At 36.6% G+C, this 5,637-nt stretch overlaps 1 pseudogene; it reads left to right on the plus strand.

The window, feature by feature from the left end:
• Positions 1 to 2,275: 2,275 nt before the first annotated feature.
• Positions 2,276 to 3,124, plus strand: LOC144253795 (KH domain-containing RNA-binding protein QKI pseudogene; annotated as a pseudogene).
• The last annotated feature ends 2,513 nt before the right edge of the window (positions 3,125 to 5,637 follow it).

A 5,637-nucleotide genomic window follows, 5' to 3' on the forward strand; every position in this document is an offset into this window, starting at 1 on the left:
AAAGACTGCTTTTTTATACCCCCAAATTAGATTATTTTTATAACTTCTATTTTTATATATGAATACACAACTAGTGTAACTCTGCATCATGTATAATGACAAGAATGGTCAATTATATTCCATATATATATATATATATATATATATATATATATATATATATCCCAAACCACTCTACTGTCATGTATATCTAAAAAGAAGAAAATAAAAACTTAAGCAATTATACTATGTAGATTTAGAAATGTTGTGTTATTATATTACATAACTTTTGGACTTTCATAAGATAGTTGATCAAACTGTAGTTTTGAAACAAACATCATTTTCCTTCAAAGTTGAATTCATTCTAAAAATCATGAATCATATTTATATTATGTGCTTGTAAATATCAAAGGGTAAATGTTATTTCTGTTAACAACTCAGTGGTTAGAAAATTACCAATCATGCTTTGGTTATTTGGTTAAGTAAGTCTACCTTAACAAATGTAAATGAGAAAATAGAAAACAAATCAGACGTTTCTGAGAAAATTTCACTGTCCAAATTAACATGTAACATATTTCAAAGAAACGACATGAGAAAAAGAATGTAAATTATATCATAAATAATGTTCATTCAATCTTTGTGGAAATGATACTTCTTTGATATAGTGGGTTATATAACATTATTAAAATAATTATGCATGCCTTTTTAATTTTAATGTGGTTAGGAGACGTTGCATAATCAGGTTTCACTGTATTATTATTAGACATTGTTGAACTGGAGCCGTCAGGTAGCAGTAGTGTCACACTCACCTTGTACCCAAAGCCTCATCTCCACCCATGGAACATACATGGGACTCCTGGGAGAGTGTCTGGTACTGGAAACTTGGAGATATGGGGCCTTTACCATGTGCCCATGCAGAGTACTGGGAGCAAGCCCTGCTCTTGCTCCTTCCCAGATGCAAATTATCCACTATGCTGAGCCTCCTTGACCTTCTGACTGGCAAATCACACAGTTATGGCCTCATGTTCAAGTGATGACTGGTGTTGTTTTGTACCTACCAGGCTTTGCACCATGAGCTGTAATTCAAAAGGTGTGCAATTCTCTACATCAGGTGACATGACTGTTCCAAAACTCCCATGGCCTACATTAGGATTGTTCTGTGGGGCTTTCCCTAAACAGCAGATTTTGTCTCCTATCACCAATTCTTCTATTAGCATACATCTAGGGCATAAGATTGTCCATACAGCTGGGCCACCAGAACCACTGTGGCATATGTCGCTATATCTCCTTATAGTGTAATATATACACATTCCTCAACTTTCACTGTAGTGCATAGACAAGCCTCCATGGGGCTCAGCTCTGGACCCAGAGCAGGGACCAGTGCAGAGAGACACACTGAGTCCTCAGCAGACAGTGCCCAGGGGTTGCCCCTGCCCATTCCTCCTGTATGGTGCTGGTGTCATAGCATTGGGTGAAGTGATCTGTGGAGTCTGGAATATGGTCAGGGGAAGTGGTAATCCCAGATAACCTGATGCAGTTGGTGAAGGACAAGAAGCTCTTGAGCAGCCTGTCCAAATTCTGCAGGATCTTCAGCCACTTCTAGCAGTTGACAGAGGAAGAAATTAGCAGAGTACCTAAAGACACGTACACACATTAAATGGCAGTACAAAAAAGAAAAAGTGCAAAATTGCCTGATTATGGGGGAACTATTGTTCAGTTATGACAGAAACTGAATGTGTCTGTAAAAGAATATTCAGATTTTTGCCACTAAAAAAATGGTGTGGCCACTTTGGAAAGCAGATTGGAGATTCTTTAGAAAAATTTGAGGGAACCACCATTTGACACAGCTTTCCCACTCCTAGGTGTATATGCAAAAGACTTAAAATCAGCACACCATAGTAATGCAGTGACATCAGTGATCATAGCAGCTGAATTCACAGTAGGTAATTCATGGAAACAACCTAGATGCCCTTCAACAGTTGAATGTATAAACAAACTGGTACATATGCAGAGTGGAATATTACTGAGCCTTAAAGAAGAATGAAATTATAGCATTGGCAGGTAAATGGACAGAGTTGGAGACTATCATGGAATAAAATAAATTCCAAATATATTCTCTGATAAGTGGATCAGGTCCATAATATTCTGGGGGAGACTCAAGGAAAGAAGTAGAAATTTTGGATTGAGCAGAGGAGAGCAGGTTGAGGGGAGGGTGTGTGGGGGTGAGATGGTGGAATGAGAAAGGCATTACTACCCTTTGTATGGCATGATTTAACAAATGGAGTGACTCTGCATCATGTACAACCAGAGAAATGAAAAGATGTGCTCTATTTGTGTAAAAAAATTCAAAAAATTTAAATATCTAGATTTTAATTTTCTTGGTAGGAACTTTGGCCCCAGAGGATTTACAGCTAAAGAGATTGAGACAGAAAATGGATGTAAAACAATAGTCTGAGGCAAAGGCTCAGTAAAAGTTAAATTGAAGGAGGAGGAAATAGAACAAACTGAATCGGGGGCATATACATGAAGATTCAGATGTACTAATCAATGTAGAAGATGCTCAGAATAGAGCAAAGTAAAACTAAAGACAGCAGGTATGAGCTTCTGATTCTAAATGACACCTACAGAGATGCCAACGTTAAATCACCAACCTTGCCTTTTCTCTGGTGCAACAGCCCAGCTTCTCCTAGGACCATACCTGGAGCTGCACATTTTCTCTCACCAGTGACCCTGAGTACTCGTCTCCAGCTGACCCTACCATAATGCCTTTGATCAGACAAATACAGACCTCTGTCATGCCAAAAGGAACTCCTCACACTACTGCTGTGATTGTCCCTCCAGGGCCAGAGGCTGGGTTGATCTACACACCCTACAAATACCTGACACATTGGCACCAGCCACTTCAGTCCTTGAGTGCCCCATTGAACTGAATGTTGTGTGAGGTGCAGTGTCTACTAAAGTTTGAAGGCAAAATATGTGTCTCCATCCTTTCCAAAGGGTTGTGACCGAAGGTGGAGTTCATAGGCAACTAACCTATGAACTTCTATTTCTGAACTCTTTGCCCAATAATGACTTGACCATCCTGCCTGCTGATCATTTAAGTGATCATTGCCTTTGCTTGCCTGTGGTCAGTGCAGCAAGATGAGGGACTTGTTTGTTCATTTGTCTTACCATCTAGGCAAACAAAATACAAATAAAACATTGTCTTCCATCTCAGCTTTTTGTCCACCAACTCCACCCCTGTGTGGATGAAAGTGGTTCTAGAACCTGTACTGAATAATAGTAAAGTATTAGGGACCAAATCATTCCAAGCACTGGTCATCTTTCAATGTCTACCCCAAGAGACTGGTAAGAAGGCTTCCATGGGAGACATATGGCCCTTGACTACACAGTGAGAGAGGGAGTTACAGTGAAAGACTTCTAGGAAACTTTTCTTCTCATAGAAAAGTCATACTCTCTCTGAATGAACTGTGTGCTGATGCAACATTCATGAACTCGGTCAGGCAAGTCATTGGTGAAGTGATTTGAAAAGTATTACAATTTCATGTACTGTTCAGTCACTATAGTGCCCTCCAAGGGCAGAAGGCATTTTTAAAAATACATTTCCTCTCATATCTGAAGTATACGAAGATTATGCCATGAGAGAAAAACTTAAGAAGATGTTTTAAAAGTAATGCAAAGAAGAAAAGTCCAAAAAACGATTTTTAAATTTCAGAGTTAAATATTTAAGAGCTAAAATTTAAGAGTTATTGGGATAGAAGAAGGCATAGAGGACCAAATCACAGGAATATACAATCTATTCAATGAAATAATACCAAAATCTTTCCAAACATGAATAATAAATTGGAAATCCAAATTCAAGAAGCCTACAGGATGCCAAATGTACAAAATCACAACAGATCCACATCAAGGCACAGTATAATGAATATGCCCAACATGCAAAATAAGGAGAGAATTTTAAAAGCCACGAGAAAAAGGAATAAGATTACATATAGGGGAAAAACAATTGGGATAATGGCAGATTTTTCCACCCAGACCCTGAAAGCCAGAAGATCCTGGAACAACATATATCAAGCTCTGTAAGATAATTGGTGCCAATCAAAAATCTTGTATCCAGCAAAATTAAGCTTTAGATTTGAAAATGAAATAAAAACCTTCCATGATAATCAAAAGTTAAAAGTATTTATAACTAGACAATTGGTGCTACCAAACATCCTTGGCAAAATATTTCATGATCAGGAAATGAAAAACAGCAATGAAAATCAACAGAGGGAGGTATGCAGTAAAGGAAAAAACTAATCAAAGAGGAAAACCACGTCAACTTAAATAACAAAAATAAACAAATATGGCTGGAAATACAAACCATGTCTCAATAGTAACCCTAAATGTTAATGGCTTATACTCACCAATAAAAAAAAGACTTGGGCTTGTAGATTGCACAAAATAAAAGACCCAACAATATGCTGCCTCTGGGTAACTCAATTGATATGAAAAGACATATACAAACTGAAGGTAAAAGGTTTGGAAAAAATCATACCACTCACATGGACTGTGTAAGCAAGCAGGTGTTTCCATACTCATATCAAATAAAGTAGACTTCAAGTCAAATTTAATCCAAAGGGATAAAGATGGACATTACATACTGCTCAAGGAACCCTACACCAATAAACCATAACAATCATAAATATATATGCCCCAAACATTGATGCAGCTATGATCATCAAACAAACTCTTTTCAAGTTCAAGAGTCAAATTGACTACAACACAATAATCTTGGTTGACTTTAACAGACCTCTCTCATCACTGGATAGATCTTCCAAACATAAGTTGAATAAAGAAACTATAGAACTCAATCACACAATCAACAACTTAGACTTAACTGACATATATAGAATATTTCAACCTGCACCAAGTGCATACACTTTCTTCTCAGCAGCACATGTATCCTTCTCTAAAATAGACCATATAATATGCCACAAAGCAACTCTTAGCAAATACAAAAAGTTAGAGATACTACCATGCATTTTATTGGATCATAATGGAATGAAATTGGAAATCAACAACAAATTAAAAAACAAAATTTTCTCCATCACTTGGAGCCTAAACAATATGCTACTTAATGAACAATGGGTTCCAGAAGACATCAAGGAGGAGATTAAAAAATTCTTAGAAGTAAATGAGAACATAGACACAACATATCAAAATCTCTGGGACACTATGAAAGCAATACTAAAAGGAAAATTCATTGCATGAAGTTCATTTCTTTAAAAAAATGTTAAAAAATAAATGACCTCACACTACATCTCAAAGCCCTAGGAAAAGAAGAACAAATCAGTAGCAAAAGCAGAAGAAGACAAGAAATAATTAAAATGAGAGCTGGAATCAATGAAATCAAAACAAAAGGAACAATTGAAAAAATTGACAAAACAAAAAGTTGGTTCTTTGAAAAACTAAATAAAATTGATAGGCCCTTAGCCACACTAATGAAGAGAAGAGAGAGCTCAAATTACCAGCATATGTGATGAAAAAGGTAATATCACAACTGATACTACAGAAATACAGAGGATAATTAGAAATTATTTTAAAATCTTAAACTCCAAAAACATTGAAGGAATTGACAGATTTCTTAAGTCATATGATCTGCCCAGATTGAGTCAG

The sequence above is a fragment of the Urocitellus parryii genome, chromosome 3, assembly GCF_045843805.1.
Source record: "Urocitellus parryii isolate mUroPar1 chromosome 3, mUroPar1.hap1, whole genome shotgun sequence".
NCBI lineage: Eukaryota > Metazoa > Chordata > Mammalia > Rodentia > Sciuridae > Urocitellus > Urocitellus parryii.